Consider the following 18,307-nt stretch of genomic DNA (forward strand, 5'->3'; position numbering starts at 1 on the left):
CACAGCTGGAGTGGTGCATGCTGGGATTGCAAAACCGGGAAACGTAGAGGCCATGCGGTTTATCCCATATATGAATCATTAATTAATTACTGAATTATTGAAAAATGAACCACGCTACCTCTACCACACAATGTCTTGGACATGACATGAGGCTTGTTAAAAAAACAATTAGCTTCTTTTAAGTAGAGATAAAATCCTTGATGTGGTGTGACAACTACTGTGAAAGGCGTGGTAATTGTATGCTAACCGGAGCAAATGCTAAACTGCATTATTTACAGCATGACGTGATGGACAGATGGGCGCCTCTGTGGGTTCCACCTTTGTGTCACTGCTCTGATAATCAGAGCATTTCTGAGAGCGTTTGATGATGGGGAGCTCGGCTGGAATTAGTCATATAAGGCTGAGGGATCAATATGTCTCTTTGAAATAGGTTGATGGACTACAAAGAAAGAAGTGGAAAAAGCCAGCGAAACTCTTAAAGTTAGAAGGTTGTTACCCTTGAGTCACCATTTAGAGAAAACTTTGAAGAGCAAAGTAAAAAGCCATCAGGGTCAAGAATGCTGTGACGTCAATGCTATCATCACAGTTTTTCTAGCACTATGGGAAAATGAGGAAGAAGAAAATATGATCGCTTATATCAATTTTACAGTATATACATGTGTATCTAAAAAAAATAATATATTTTTTTTACCTATTACATAAACTGAACATTTCATATATTCTAGATTCTTTACATGTAAAGTAAAACATTTTAAATGTTTTGTTTATTTTAATTTTGGTGATTAGTGCTTACAGCTTCAGTATCTCAAAATATTAAAATGTGTTCTAAGATCAATCAATAAAAAGATTTGAAAAACAGAAAAAGCGAAAAGCCGGAAAGAACTGGCCAATAAAGCAGAGTAATATTGTGGTCAGCAAACCACTTGGAAGTGCTCCAAAATCTCCTGGTAGATGCTAAATTGACTTTGGACTTGATAAAACGCTGTAGACAAACACCAGCAGAAGTCACAGCACTCCAAATCACTGACTTCAAAAGCCTTACACTGGACTTCAAGTAGCTTGGATTCTGTGCCTTTCCAGTTTTCCTCCACATCTTGATTTTTACAAATGAATTCAAAATGTACTTTTATCTGAAAAGAGAACTTTGGACCACTAAGCAACAATCCGGTTATTTTTCTCCTTTGCCCGGGTAAGATGCTTCTGACATTGTTTCTGTTTGAGAAGTAGCTTGGTAGCTCTTTTCCTGAAGACGTCTGAGCAAGAGACTCTTGACTGGAGACTCCAGCTTCAGTCCATTTCTTCTGAAGCTCTCCCAAGTGTTTGAATCATCTTTGCTTATCAGTATTCTCAAGCTTGAGGTCATCCATGTTGCTTGTGCACCTTTGCCTACCCAATTAATTTTTTCCAGTCAACTTAGTATTTAATATGCTTTGATACAGCCAGCCCTTTCAGTAATGACCTTCTGAGACATAACCTCTTTGTGGAGGGTTTTAATGATCATCTTCTGGAACACTGCCTAGTCAACATTTGTCCCCATTATTGTGGTTTCAAAGAACAAGAGGTACCCAAAATTCATACTGTATGGATAGTCATTAAAAAACCCAACTGTAATTGAGAACTCCTGAGCTATAAAAGAACAAACTTAAAAGAATTGAAATATCCACTAGGATAAATAAATAAATCAATAAATTAAATAAATAACATGTGTTTGGTGCTTGTACAGCAGTGTACAGCAGTGTCATTCATCTATAATTTTAGTAGTATTACTCATAGGTAAGGTTAAGTTAGGTAAGGTGTAGAGATAGCGTCAAGACAAAAATTTTGGATTAAAACTTATTCTACTAACCTTAACAGTCTACTCTGTCTAGAGAGCAGATATGTAGTTTCTAAGTAATGAGAATTAATTTACATGTAGTTACAAAGTTACTTATAGTTAGTAGAATGTCTAAAGTGGACTATCAAAATAAAGTGTAACCTGATAATTAAAAGCAAAATAGCATAGTAAAGTAAAGTAAAATAGCGTGTTGAAACGGCTTTGAATTATGGGCCACAATGTACATTTTTCCTTTACTACACAGCTTATTGACATTCAGACAATCACATTAGAGCTGAGGTGATTCCACAGACACAGCGCTAGCTGAATAAGTACATCTCGCAGCCCAAACTCTGGCCTGAAATATGATGACCTGGAAGCATTAGATTTCATAGGGATTTGTATCGCTGTGAGCTTGCATTAAAGATACCCTTCATACAGCTGTTCCTGGGAAAAGAAGCCGTCATGCAGATTTTTCTGCAAGCGGCTTTGAGCGGACAAACAGAAGATGCTGCCTGCTCTATAGAAATTCTCCTGGGGGGGGGGGTGCAAACCTGCAAGTGAGGAAGAACAAAATGCTATTTTAATGAGTCTAACAGAACTGTTCTGAACTGTAAATGTATAGCTGGCATTGAGGAAAGAGTGTTTATAGTTTGAAACCTATAGTACACTCAAAAATGCCTTTGAGATCTCATTGGGTTTTATTAGAGTAGGGGCAAAGGCCTGACTGCATAACCAAGAACTGTGGTCTACAGGAGGTTTAAAAGATTGTTTCTGGGGCTCAAGGATTATTCAAAGTGAACGTACAGTTACAAGGATAGCTGGACTTGACTGTTATAGACGTTGGGTAAAGGAAATGTTCTGACAGAGCAGCTAATGCTAAGCTATGAAACGTCTTTCATAAAATCACCTTCACAATGTCTTAAATTTCCAAAATGTAAGCTAGTGATCTGAATAAACATCTAACCCGCTGTATACAGCGACCACACCAAAATCTTCTTGAATCTAGAAAATAACAAGCTAAAAATTCAGGAGCATGATCACAATACGTTTTCTAAATCCTACGAATTGATAAAAGTTTATAAAAACAAATGTTTTATATAGTCCAGTGTGCACAGACAAAGAAAAAACTAAAAATTTAATTGTGATTGACTGTGAAATTATCTTTTAATTACTGTATTATTAATCTAAGAAACCACAGAAAATACATGCATGGAGATATAAATAATATATGGAAAAATGTTAATAGTAGAATATGCAAAATTGTAATTTTATGTCATTTTACAGTATGCTGTTGGCTAGATACTTTGACTTAAAGTAAACTTTAAAAGTACATACTTTAACTTAAGGTATGCTTTTCAATTCCATTTTACAACCCTGGAATTTACTTGTATCCAAAAGAGCTATTTCTATACAACAAGACGCTTTGGTCATCCCTTCAAAGCTGAAGTGTTTTTTTTAGCCGTTTTGTGGCTGGTCATGCATAAATGAGAACGGCGTATTCATCTGTAGCACAAGAAAATACAAAGCTTGTCAATCGAGCTAAATCGACAGAGCACGGTGGATTCTGCGAGATGACTGAATCGAATCTGTGTGACTGCATGAGCTGCCAAAGCTTTTCGAAAGTCTCATGTAGGAAAGAGGAAGGAATTGCGGTCATTTCTCTGTAAGAGGAAATGCATTTAGGCCTGTGTGTGAGATCTCTTTTGTCCTTGTCTAACTTTCTTTCTAACATTGCCGGAAAAATAAAGAATGTGCAAGAGTCAGAGAAACAGAGTTGAGTGAAATGTAAATAAGTGTGAGTACAGTATGTCAAATTTCAAGATTCCAACTCTTTCATTGAACTTTTCAAAAGCCCAGAGAGAAGATCAATATTAAACATTCTCGAATGCATTTCAAAGACACGCTTCCATTCTTATCAAAATAAATGTTATCTTTTAACTATAAATAAACGCGCTGCAGGGCATTTCTAGACACTCTTTGGCTCTCACACGTCAGTCTTCCGAGAACAGCACAAAGTGCAATATAGGTTGCATTTAAATAAATCAAAGCATGCTTCTATACTTTTTGTCGGGGACGTGGCATCCTAAAACAATGCAGACAGAGCGAGAAACTTGGCAAAAAGAAGAAAGGAATATAATAGACAGATTATATGCGCACCACTCACCTCATCCCATGGGTGCGACTGAATGATCTCGTTTTTCGGGAGTTTAAACATTTCAAATGAAAGAAAACATGCCTCACATTCGGTGTTTTCATTCCTGAGAGCAAAAGCAAAAGATTTCTCACCTTTCTTTTAAAAAAGTAAATGTTTTTTCTGTCAAGATATTGAACAATTCGAGTTGATAAAGTAAGTACGAGTCATTCACTGAAAACACAAGCCTGGTTGGTGTCGGATTAAGAGATGACAGCGGCAAATAAATTAAATAAAATAAGAACAGGGGTCATACCCAAAACATATTTAAAAGTCAAAGAACTCAACCATCATTCAAAGTTCTATTTTTTTCTGGTACCAAGCAACTAACAAACTGCATAACTACAAATATTTGGAAACGTGTCTGGTTGGAATCAGAAACTTGTGTTTCTTCATCAGAAGAGATTTGGAGAAAAGACAATAACTGATGAAACGGAGCTGTCGTTTGGATCGCTTGTGCATTATTGTGATGTTTTTATCAGCAGTTTGGACTCTTATTCTGACGGAACCCATTCATTGTAGAGGAATACTTGTGATGTTGCATTTCTCCAAATCTGTTCTGATAAAGTAACCAACTCATCTACATCTCAGATGGCCTGATGGACAGTATATTTTTATTTTTAGGGTGAACTATTCCTTTAAATTGGCTGGATGGTCTAAAATTGCCCATTGGAATTCCACTATAAAACTTCACTTTTATATTATATGTGAAAAGTAGAGAAAATGAACACTCATACCACCACCCAATCAATTTTTCCAATTTTCTATGATGGTAATGGAAAAAGTGTTCCGTGGGCCAATTTATCATAGGGGGCAGCAGAGAACAAAAGGCATAATTTCCCCTCCTTAATTTCCTTATAGAACCCACATTAACCATAAACAAAAGTGATTTCTTGGGGAGCAGACCCTTCAACTCTCTTAAATATTTGATGAGCCCACTAAAACAGAAGAAAAAAGAAAACTTTGCCACTTGTTATCTAGAAATCAATTTATTCAGACCAGAAATATTATAGATTTCCTGCATTACATTTTCTAAAAGAACAAAGCTAAGGGAAGAAGTAGGACACAATTTTCTCATGAGAAAATCTGCAAGCATTACAGGTTCAATATACTGTTATATTCTTCAACAACATACACAAATACGTTGCTGTTAGCAGATTTGACTATGATGGTAACTTGCTTCTTCAGAGTGAAAAGCAAAGAGAAAAAGTTGATAGATAAAGTTTAAAATAACCAAAGTCACAGTGTGAGATATAAAATTATCATATAAGCTCCAAGACATATTGGGACACAAAGTCATATCTGTGAGACAAAATGGTTAAATATGAAGCCACAAATATAAGGGAAAAGTTGCTATTATGAGTAAATGTACAATTTGGCATAATAACTTGATGAAAGTCATCCAAAACAGATTTTACAATCTTGGCTTTAATGACGCCAACTGCAGGGGAAATGCGGTTTGCTCATTTTCATAAGGTTGTCTAATGCTGCTGGTCCGCAATATGAAATTCCCTATTGGGCCGTGTTATTGCTTTTAATTGGCTAATTCATTTACGCTAATTCACTTACACTAGCGTGGTATTCTGTAAAGTCTGCACACATTCACAAGACCGCACACACACACACACATTCAGAGCTGAGTGAAGCTCTACGCCGAGACTCTACAGCGACTCTCCTGAGGGCATTTTTACCCAAGAGTTAATTATACGTGCACTCGTGGGCTGAATGTTAAACAGCGCTGAATGGAACCGTTCTTGGCTGGAGTGTTTGGTTTGTATTGGCAATCCATCTGAAATGGTGCATGTTTAAAATCAATAAGTCCAAGTAAACCCATACACGACTGCCCCATCATGTTAAAACGGACGTCCACTGGATTACTATGGAGAGTCAGCCATGTGTCAAACTTGTCAGCTTAGCTTAGCATTTCGCTGTGAAGAATCAATAAAGCAAACCACAAAGCAAGAGTGTTTTTAACAATGTACTTTAACTCGTACTGTACGAGCGAAAATCGAATGCTAATTTTTTTTCCAAAAACACAAGCGCCTCAATACAGCATCATTGTCATAAATTCCTTTTTATGACTCATTTCAAAATCGTCCACGAGAGTCTTGTGTTGCAAGATGTTTTTTTTTTTTTTTTTTTGCTCGTAAATCCTCGACTTGTCTGTTCGGGGAGAGCAGTTCAATATCATCCTATTGTTGCTAGGTTTTAAAAAGCTCTATGTGTGGTAGCCTTTCAGCTAAGCAGATTAAGCTAATTGGTTCTGGTAGCATTGATGCTTAAACTTAATGAATGTCAAAACTTAGCCTGATTTATTTCAACTTAAACCCCAGGGGATTGGCGTTCATAATTTACGATGTTGTTGCAATGCTATGAATTAGGGTTTAATCTTACTTAGCTCTTCATTAGCTTAAATGTTTAAACAGAAAAAAACTTGCTCGCGCAGTAATGTTTTGGAACATGTTAGGTGGTTCCAAACAGTTCATAAGATGGAACAACTGGATTTTGGAATGTTATAGCTAGAAAACCAGCTACCATGATCCAAAGCATAGCTACTAGCTTTAACAGGATTTTTAGCGGGGTATTACCCAGCACTACCATATGCTAAGCTGCTGTACTGAACATGATGCTAGTAACACCAAAGTAATCATGGGCTTGTTTCCCAGGGAATGCACTTGGTGGATAAAACCAGCTACCAAATGAATGAATATAAATGTTAATTTCTTGCAGTACTAAGAGATTTCAATTTCATTCCATGTTAAATTAAAAATGGGTTTGCAGATCCAAATTTCTTTTTGTGAAAACACCACCCTTTTGAAAATGTTCACTTTAAAACTGTGTATTTAGGTGCAAACTGAATCTGATGTACTTGCATATGCAATATACTTTAAAGTAATAGTTTTAATTTGACACTGTACGAGTACTTACGGATTCGTGAATATTACCTCAGCCATTACAGCTTTTAAACACTTTTAATATTTGAAGTACACTCCAAGTGCGCATTCAACACAATTAGGCTTACATCATTCACACAAGGGTGCCCATACGGTACATTTATTATTTTACAGATCACGCCTAATATCTCAACTACGCATTTCTAGGTTTTTCCCCTGGTGACAAATGGTTTGTCTAGCGTAGCACCATCTGTCTACTATTAGACCAATTCTGGAGTATCACTGCTGACGAAAGCTGTATAAGTTGACAGCCATACAAACTGTGTTGGGGCCCTCTAAGGTGAAGAGAATGATTGGATATACTAATACACCTAGGGTGGCATTTCAACAAGACATACGTTAAAGAAACATGGATCAAAGACAGTTGAAGACAAATGCTCAAGATGTACTTGACTGCTCCTTGAGGTAAATAAAATTCCTATGGTGCAAGATGTTAAATAACATTTAACACTCAAAGAATGCTTGATAGGCTGCGGTGACATGCAGCTAATCAGAAATGTTAGGTTTTTTTATATCTTGCACTGCTGTAATCTGTTATTATAGCGCCATCGCTGACAGTTACCACCTCGCCTCATTAAATTAGACGTCATTCAGTTCTAACCCTCAACACATCTAATTTAACCAAAGCTGCCTCTCAGTTTTTCGTTGACGCTCTTCGCCTTGAGTGTGAAGATTAGCTTAGCTGACAGTCAGTGACAGCTTTTGTCAGTTTTTTTAATTCTTAAGCTGCATGACAGGTACTATTCCGGCAGTGTTCTTGGTTGAGTTCCGGGGCTAATCATAAAACCAGTCTTCTCATTATTCTCTGCCTTTCAACACACGAACATAAGTGTGACAGAAGATGCTTGCTCATGCTCATCTATAATGCTGCCCCAGTACACATGGAAACGGCAATATTTTGATCACTTTTGAGCTATATGAAAAGCACCCTTATCTTACCTCAGCTACTCTGGATTGCTGAGTCGGTCTTGTCCAGCAGCAATAGTCCAGGTGCAGCTGAACAGCGAAGGGAGGGGCGTCTGAAGCTGTAGGTGGTTTGTTTTTTTCTCTCTACCTATTTGGATAGATGACATGTTTCTTAGGCTCGTTCAAGGTATAGATGCAATAGTCTGGAAGACTGGATAATGGTCAAACAATGGTGGACATTGTACAAATGGTCTGGAAATGGATTTGTCAAGCCTTCACAGAACAGTATGCATCTTACATAAACGATTAATCCAAGTTTCAAATGTGGTCAAGACAAAAAAATCTACTACTTAACTACAAACGAAAACTACAACTACTGTAAAGCTTGATGCAATTAATAATGTCAAAACCAAAGCTCGAGACAACTATTATCTACTACTTAAAGGGTTCATGAACTGCCTTTGTTGTTTATTTTGTAATGTTCTCTGAGCTACTTACAATGCTCTCAAGCTCTTTACATCAAAAAACATAAATTTAGAAATAATAGGCTGTGTAACCCCCATCACACAAAACAGTGTGTTTGATTAGGCATTGTGGATTGTAGACTTGGAAGTAAACACCCACTGCTCTGATTGGGTTGTGTATTTGACAGTCTACATTTTTCGCAGGTAGACACTGCTGTGATTTACATTAAAAAAGCACAAATACTCAGTTCATATCAAATGATCTGTAATAACGCAAAGCAATAGCGATCGCGTAATGAAAACTGTTACTCACACTTGTGTGGTGCAATATGTTATCTAATATAGTCAGCACAGCATTGTCTTTTAGTTTCAATCTTTTGAAAATCCTGCATCGAATTGTGTGTTGTTTGTAAACAAATGTATTTACCGTATGAAGTGAACAAAGGACTAGGTACTTACTGATGCAGTCTGGCAGTTTATCATTTGGTTTCTGTGTATACTTGTATTTGCCGCTCTTGCAACTTACCTACTATATGTGTGAATCGGTAGGCGGGGCTAAACAGGCTATAGAAACGAGCGTCTTCTGCAAAGGAGCATATTAGCATATTGTTTATTTATTTGTTATTTACATGCATGCATTTTGCACCCACAATGCTGTACTTACACCACCTACCTGCAGGGGCAAACAAACCCATGCTAACCAGGCAAATCTGTGTTGCGTTAAAGCTAAAGCACCAAAAAGATTCTGTGAACTCTTAATGATGGTAATCTGTCAAGTCCTGATTATTTCTTCATACTTTTATTTTCCTAAAGAGGAATCATGACTTAAAAGCTGTTTTTATTAGCATAAATGGTTTGCTATTGTCAGAGACCGACTGTAGTACAATTGGGTGTCACCTACTAACAATAACTGCTGTTATCCCCAAAGCACTGTCTGGGTATTTTGGCTCCTCATTCTGACATTTTTCTCCTGACTAATGCTTTGCCTTTTAAACAAGAAAATTATGGTATGCCTTGAGCCCTTTATTTATTAAACTCTCAAACCTTAAATGTGTTTTTTTGTCGTATCAAAATGTGTCTGACAGAGACTAAGTCAAATCTAAATGAAAGGGTTGACACGGTCTATTGAGCGCTGCAATTTAGCCTTAACAAAAGCCGTCTTATACAAAGTGAATCATTCGTGATAACAACTGCGATTGGAAATCTTGTTAAAGTCCCTCTTCTTGCAACCACACACCAGCCAACGGTCACAGTCCTGTCTTGGTGATCAAGTGTGACTCTTAAACTTGCATTCGAGTCCTCTGACTGTGGTTGTAAACGTGTGATAAATTTTCTCCATGTTATCTTTTAGCCACACAAAGGTGCATCCGGTCCAGAGACGGCTTCATTTGCGTCTGGGTGAAATAAGCATATCTCTATTATGCAGGAGAAGGTCTCCGGCATAATGTTAGAAGCAGAGAAATGACCGAGTCTGGTTCCCCGAATATACCACTGTAATTTGGAAAGTCTGGACAAAGGCGTAACCCCATTTCTTAGTGGAAAATAGCCTCAAACGCAAGCAGGGGTGCTCTGTTCTCTCTATGTCATAGTCATTCTTTGGCAGAAAGCTTTCTTTAACCTGTTAGCTCAGGGCAGAAGGAAAGATGAGATTGGAGGCGGAAAAGAGGATAATTAAACTGTGAAGGGTTAGAAACTAGAGCTTCAGTTAGAGTTATCAATGAAGAGACCTTATTACATCTTTTAGGTTATTATTAATGTAGAAGAATACAGGCTGTGATGTTGGTGACCAACCTTAAGCTACTCAGCAACCAGCCCTGAGCTACTCATTTTGCTTACATAATTATTTGTGTTCACGAGGGAAACAATGTTCAATGAGATTTTATAATTTTTTTTTTACCGTAGGTCAGAATTTTTATCTATTTAAGTTATATTCCATCTAGGTTGAGTTACCTGGTCTGGCATTATTGTGCTGTTGGCAAAAAATAAAGTTTGCAAGTTTATAGCAAATTATTATCTTACAGTGAAACAAAGACATTTACAGAAACATTAACTGAAGAATACATCCGCAGGATGTGTACTGCAAGAAGAGTGCGCATCTCACATAAAGAAAACAGATAAAAGTTCACCTTTCAAATGTGGTCAAAGCCAAAGGAAAATTGCTAACTATTACAAACAGGAAGGTCTATAATGCAATAGACGAAATACAAAAGATAATGGCGATCATTACTGTGCTTATTTCTGTCATTCATTGTCTCTTAAGAATCCATTACAACCTGATTTTACACGGTCATAGGGTCAATGAGAACCATCAGGCCAATTCAAGTTGACCTCATTCCTTTGTTCACCGTTCTTGTCCTTCTCTTTCAGTGTATCGCTAAGCTCCTTCTAGGTCAGAAAGCTAGAGTCCTCAAGTACAGTAATCCTACTAAATGGTTTATTATGGTTCTCACTAGCAGTCCATTAAAGAGCGATTACAAAAGGACAGGAAAATGTGAATGCCAACGAGCCAGAATCAATCAAGACCCGGTGTACAACTCAAATAATAAAGCCTCAAATCCTCATGAAAATTCATAGCTTTGGGTAAGACGTAGCAGGCGTATCGTTAACTAATGCACTAGCCATCCCAGCGCTGTTTGCTCACATATCCCATTGCGTCTAACGAGAGGCAAAAAAGCATTATTGAATTAATTTCTGCAATCTTTGCTCTCTTTGAGGCCATGGTCCATATGTTTAGCCATTTATGGCTGGGGCTAGGAACAGTGAAGTGGAGCTTTTGAGTTCCAAAGGACCGTTCGGCCCTCCTACACAGCTGTCAGGGTTGCCAGCTCCGGTTTTGACTCAGGTCATCCGTTCCTCTCAGCATGCTTGGCCTGCTGCCAGAGTATATCGGCTGTCCTCGCTATCGAAATGCAGAATCTCACTCATCTGCCACCATTACCTTGGCTGCCTGGAGGTCAAACCGAGTGCAATGCAAGCTGTGTGGAAAAGAAACAATGCCCAAATGTCACTATGGTAACCTTGTTTCATTGTTGGTGCCTTTAGAAAGTTGCCATTGTCAGGTATAAACACCTGAGGCAGGTCTTGGCATTTGAACATTGAATATTCATGTAAATACACCCCTACTATGCACTACTCATAAATCTATTTGTCTGTCTGTCTATCCCTATCTATCTATCAGTATGACTATCCATAAGTTAATAAAATTAATTTGTCAGTTTTTCTCACTATCCATCAACCCATCCATCTTTTCTACATGCTAAAAGTTTTCATATAGAAGAATATGAGAAAAAAAAAATCCAGTTTGCCCTTTTGCTCACAGAAAATGTGAAACATTTCAAAAGCAGACATGGCTAGGTAATAATGTCATGCTATACACTCCGGCATTGGCTTTGAATATCTGAAAAAGAGACAGACAGAGAGATTTTAAAGCTTTGCTGTGTAAAAAAAGCCAGCTCTGTCTCTTCCAGCATGTCAGTATTATGCACTCTTGGGGTTTGAATCTATTAAAATGGATTTGGGAATCATGATCCAATCAAACGAGGCAAAGCTCATGAATGAACGCTGGTTTCAGGATTTTATAATGGCACACACTATAGCCCTAATTAGCACACAGGTTGACAATCTATTTGAATGGCACATTGATCCCCATTAAGGGATGGTGAAATTCCCAACATTACTTTCTATGCCAACTAGCCTCTAGACACTCATATATACCATAAAAGCGTGTGCTTTATAAGGCCCAATTTGTGACATAATAAGAATAGCAGAAAACATCATTATCTGACACTCTGCCAGATGGAAATATCACTGGAACCGTGGTTCACAAACACGCTTGCACATATTGCATGGAAAAAAATAATTAAAATCAATTAATTAAATTACAATCACTCACTGCTCGCTTGTCTTTTTGAGAAAAGTAAGAACAATAATTAGCGTTAAAGACCACTCTGCTTTGTAGACAGCAGGTGGGAATTAAATTAGAATCGTGTAGCTGTGGAGATCTAAAAATTGATCGGCGCCCACCGCTAACAGTGAGACATAAATACAAGCTTAGCAGAAAAAATACACAGCCATCAGGCCCACAAGAGGAATATAGACAGTAATCTGGAACTTGCAACTGTGGCGTTTCTAGTCCCTGAGGTGGCACATTTTCCCTGAGTAGCTCATCCTCTGCAAACGGGAAAGACACACTCAGCTGACCCCAATATCTGAAAACCGCTGCCCGTCCAGCAGGTCAGCCACACAGACAGCTAGTAGGAGGGGGCAAAGGTCACAGTGGAGATACAGTGCACAGAATTCAGTGCATCATCTAACCACAGTTAAAAAATACATCAGGCTTCATCATATCTTTGCTTTGTCTTCAAACCAGCAGAAACTACTGAAAATAAATACAAGTGGGATTTTATCTGTTGGGAATGGATAGTAGGTGTGTTACATAACGAAACGAGTTTTAGCGCTTTAATCTCAACTAATTCACGAAATGCCAATGTAGTATTTTCAATTTCATACAAATTAGCCACTTGTCAGTCAAAACGTAAAATAGTTACGGATGGCCGTAAGTTTGTGTTGGTTGTAGGAAAGGGATTTTATTAATTTTGTTTGAATTTCATTAGTATGAATTAAAATTTTAGCAAATTGGTTCATTTCGTATGGATTTGCACAAAGTGAATTGTATGTAAATATGATTTCATAAAAAAAAAAATCAGCATGGTGGTCCACAAACAGATTGTATAAAGCTGGACAAATGTAATTGTCCAGAGGAGATTGTATGACTTCGTAGAAATTCATACAAAGTGACATACGCATGTATACGATTTTTAGAAAAACTACCATGTGGTTACGCTGGTTGTATGTGATTACTTACATATAAATCAAAAACGTTATCAGTTTAAAAAAACGAACTTTTTGTAAAGTTAAAATAGCATGCACTGACAAATCTGTTGTTGTAAACCAGAGTGAGCCATTTTCTAAGCCATGCAGGAAAGCGGAGACCATTCGGTGCAACGAGACATTTTAGATTTATTTATATTTACCTGTTTGTCCATTCAACCTTGTTAGTTGGGTTAGAAGGTGAATGGAATGATTTCCTCAGAGATATGACAAATTGCAGTTGACATTTCATATCACAGTCTCTCGCGAAACACAAGCCAAATCTTTTTAAATTAGTCTGGTCCACAACGAAAGAATTCTCAAGTAAACAGATTATTGTCCGACTGCAGCATGCTAACAGAAGTAATGCCACCTGTGTGATTAAATCTGACATTTTCACTGACATTTAAACAAAGAAACAAGGAATTATTACTATTACTGTTATTATGTTTGAGATTCGATACTTTTGTTTATATTTTACCTTGTTTCTTACTAAACGTGGTGTGGGGACACCCTGCGAGGTCTTATATTTGTGTTTTGGTGGGGTAAGATGAGTTCATGAACAGCATCTGACAATTATATTGTATAGCAAGGTAAGTTAATATTAGCCTCACTGAGAAAGGAATCTGGATGGTGATCGCGAAGGGCTGCAACATATGCAATAACAGCAAAAAACAAAAAAACATAATAAAGACAAAACAAATGTGTGACTGTTGCATACATCTTTTGAGTTTTTTAAGATTATAAACATTGTAACAACTTTTACTTATTTTTCATTTATAATATAAAAAAACAATAAATAAATAAATAATATAGAATAACATTGTTTTTATAGTAACATTGTTTATAATAATAACAATAGCAATAATAATAATACATGCTAAATAATAATAAATAATAAAAAAATAAATTCATAGAATTTATTTTGAATAAATAAAACATGCATTATAATAATAACAAAATATTTTAAAGTAACAAAAAACATTTATGTATTTATCCATTAGATTTTACAAACATTTTTTTCAGCAAAAATAGCTAACTAGACTGTGAGCACTGTTTGTGAATTAGTACATATTTGCTTGTACTTTCAAATACAGTCTTGTGGACTCAAACAAACTACTAATAGTGAGTTTAAAACTTATCAACATGATAGAAGCTACACTGTAAGAAAGAAAGTTGAGCCAACTTAAAATTTTAAGGCAACCGACTATAGCAGATTTGTGGGTTTTCACAACTGCAAAAATAAAAATGTAAATTTTAAGTTGGCTTTTATCATATTGCTAGGCTTTCTACTCACTGTTAGTGGTTTGTTCAAGTCCACAAGACTTACTTATATTTACTAATAAACAAACAGTGCTTGCGGTCTATTTAGCCATTTTAGCTGCTAAAGATTCCTCTTGAAGTTTGAATTAGCAAACTGACATGTTAAAACAAACAACACCTGACAGATTCATTACGGAGTTGTCACACATTTTTCCCAAGACTCTGCAAACTGGCCTAAAGAATTGAAAGCGAAAACACTCAAGTCACCCGATGCAGCTAACACAATTACTTACAGCTGAGAGTAAAAAAAAAACAATAAAAAAACATTATAGTACCGATTACAGTGCAGAGAGATGCTACAGCTAGCTAAAGAACAGTACAAGTAATGACTCCTTTTAAATGTATTACCGTTTAGCATTTAACTAGCTGCGGAAAGTGAGCTAATAACCAAATTGCTTAGCATTTGCTTGTTTAAAAAAAGTGATTTATAATGCTAGTATTTTATCACTTTTTTAAAAAATCTGCCAGCATGTTGTAGGTTCTCCTTACAGTTAGTAGTTTGTTCAACTCCTTATTTTAAATTAGAAGCACATATTTACTCTACAAGTAGTGATAGCCATTTTAGCTACATTCTTCTTGCAGTTTATGAGGTAGCAAAAGAACACTGGTGTGTTTCAAGTATGTATGATAGCATGTTGCTCTGTTTTCTACTTATGTTATAAGCGAATATACTTTACAAGTCGTGCTATTTAGCTGTATTAGCTGCTAAAGAGTTCTGAAGTTTGAGTTAGCAAAATGGTGTCTTAAAATAAACACCATACAGATTGATTCACTTGTCACCTCTTTCCTAAGTATTTGCTTGGCAAACTAGACTGGAGAATTGAGATGAAAAACACAGCTAGTTAGCTGACACCACATGCTACAGTTAGCTAATAAACAGTGTAAGTTCTTTAAATGTCCTTGACATTTAACTTGCCCTATACGTTATACATGAGGCTTAAAGTTTGTATTCAAGCAATTAAGCACAAAGGTAGTGCTAGCAGTTTAGCTGTTTTAGCTATAACATTCCTCTTAAAGTTTGTTAGTTAGCAAAAATGTGTATGTGTTGTGAGTAGAAGTTTGTAGCTGCTAGCATGTTGCTATGTTTTCTACTTACGGTAAGTAGTTTGTTCAAGTCCACAAGTTTCAAGTATATTTGAAACTAAAAGCAAATATTCACAAATGTGCTAGCAGTTTGTTTAGTCATTTTAAGCCATCTGGTAATGATTCCTCTTGAAGTTTATAAGTTAGCAAAATGACATCTTAAAATAAACAACTCCTGACAGATTCATTATTCAGTTGTCACATCTTTTTAAAACCTCTTTCCTAAGGCAGCGTTTGCTTGAGACGGAAAACACCGCTAGTCAGCTGATGCCAGTGACTGCTAACAACGCTAACCCCAATTACTCGCAGCTGAGAGTTAAAAAGAAAAGGGGAACAGCTAAAATTCCTGATTGACTGCTCGAGGGACTGGACACTAATGAAACAATCTTTCCTCCTCTAGCTCGCGCTGACAGGCGGAGAAATAGAAGTGAAAGGGAAGACACCAAATTACCAGGCACCTTTATCTGCACACTCCCAGGTTGGGTGTGATTGTACATTATGTGGGGTAATGATCATGACTGCAGGCGAGTCTTTATATGCTAAAGTGTCTCCGTCTTTTAGGCCCGAGCCTGCGTCGTCGGCTGAGTGACTTTGATCTGGCAATCAGCAAGGTGGAGAAAAAGAAGATGAGGAAAATGACATTTTTAACAGCCTGCTTCGATTTGAGGGATGCAACTTGAGGTTTGGATGTTCTGTATGGATGTGACACAGGCAGTTACTTTAGCAGTATCGAAATGCTATTCTGATAAGAAAAGGATATTTTTCTGTCTATGCGAATAGTTCCTTTTTCTTGGTGTAATCACATTCCCTGGGCCAAATTAATCACAGTCCACAGACTACCCACAGTCATTGAGAACACTAGATAGATAGTAGGGCTGTGCAAAATATTGCATGATATATTCACGCACTTCTCGTCAGTAAAGCCAGCTCTTTGATTTGTTTTCAAATGGAGCGGCAGTTAATGCACAGATTTTTCTTTTTTTTTGAGTGTACACAGAAACATTACTACACAATTTCATAGCGACTATTTTTACACGAATAAACAACAGCTATTTCTTAGTACTTTCTGTAGCAAGTCAAATGCCAAATGCAACTATGACCCGCACAGTTTATTAGATAGCTGCAGCATATGGACTATTTTCTCTCTTTAAGTTATCTCTCTGCACTTTAATCAATGCTATCTATATGTACTCTTTTCTTTTTCAGGCCCTTTGTTGCCAAGTTGCAGGTCATCTCTGCTGACGCTTTTAATTGATTTTACTGCCGGCAGAAAAGAGCACAATAGGCCGACTAGCACTCTAGAGAAATCGAATGTAATATAGTGCAAATGTCCCTTCAAGAGCTTCAATCAGAGATGCCTCTCCTGTAGACGAACTGTACACGATCAATACCGATCTTTCCTCAAAAGGGTCTCTGTTTCCCACACAAATACACCAAACACAATCCCAGACACATGCTGACATGTGAAACTATTTCCTAAGGGCTAAATTAGTGCAATCGTACAGCTTGTCACAAGCAATGTATGTGAAAGTTGTCGGCTCACATCCTGTCCAAGTTTTAATGACAAGTTCTCAAAAGCAAATTCATAAAAAAGGGTTTATGTTTCATATAAAGATCATCTTCAAATAAATAAGGAGCCTCAAAGAGGCACAGGAAATATTGTTTTCATTATTTGTTATTGCACTGGAGCTAATGCCATTTGGGCAAGAGTGCTGGCAGTTTAGCTGGTGGACAAATACTGCACATATTGCACTCACGATTACTTATCAGGAGTACACAAAACAGCTTTTAAATCTCATATTCATTTAGTGAACCTTTCAAACTGATGCGGCTGATTATATAAATGGAGAGTTGACTGTTAGATTGTTTTCGTCTTGAATGGAAAATCGATTTTTCTATTTTCAGTTAATTTATTTACTTTTCAAAGCAAACTAATGAACTCCCCTGGCATCTATGCTAACTGACTTTTTTCTACATTATCAAAGCTGGAAGAAGGAAAAAGTGCATATAAGCCTCTTTTTGTTTTTGTAGAAATCCAAACAAACTTACATATAATGTTACGTGCAATGTATGTTATTATTATTTTTTTATTTATTAATAGCATATCATTCTGACTGATGTACAGAATGTGTGCAGCAAAGATTTTTCTCCCTCTATCTATTTTTTATGCATAGTACTTATATATAGTATTATTTTGCATTCTGTAGTAAATCAGCCACTAAAAACTAAATATCACATTTATATAAATGCTTTTTTGCTTGCAAACATAAATACAGGGTTAAAAACTACAGTTTCATGTTGTACAGACCATAACTCACTCTCAAAGACGCGATGGCTTTATAAGGTTATTATGAATTGTTCAAGTAAAACTCAAATTCGTACAAATTAGCCACCTTGTAAATATATACAAATTGCCATGAGATTGGGCTGAAATATTGCACTAGAAATAGTAGCTCACAAGTTACAATTGACCCTTTATTAAAAAAAAAAACAAAACAAAAAACACCTTGCTTAGTTACTGTTGATATGTCCGATGAACATTTCTGCTCTCACACTACACATCATGTTCTCACGCAGTGAAAAATGCATTGTGGAGCAAAGACGAAACTGCCAACACACTAACACACAAAAAATAAAGAGCAGGCTACTTTTGATATAAAAAAAAAGGTCTGAGCTTTCAAATTATTTCATTTTTTAAAGA

The 18,307-nt window shown here is 36.6% G+C and overlaps 1 long non-coding RNA gene across 2 annotated transcripts; it reads left to right on the forward strand.

The window, feature by feature from the left end:
* Positions 1-1,019: 1,019 nt before the first annotated feature.
* LOC122328072 lies at positions 1,020-17,379 on the forward strand. 2 transcript variants are annotated; one of them, XR_006247774.1, is made up of 3 exons: positions 1,020-1,189; positions 16,168-16,287; positions 16,813-17,379. It is a non-coding gene; the product is annotated as an uncharacterized LOC122328072 (long non-coding RNA). The 2 variants fall into 2 exon arrangements; XR_006247775.1 differs by lacking the exon at positions 1,020-1,189 and adding an exon at positions 15,970-16,084.
* The last annotated feature ends 928 nt before the right edge of the window (positions 17,380-18,307 follow it).

This window comes from Puntigrus tetrazona, chromosome 22 (genome assembly GCF_018831695.1).
Source record: "Puntigrus tetrazona isolate hp1 chromosome 22, ASM1883169v1, whole genome shotgun sequence".
Taxonomy (NCBI): Eukaryota; Metazoa; Chordata; class Actinopteri; order Cypriniformes; family Cyprinidae; genus Puntigrus; species Puntigrus tetrazona.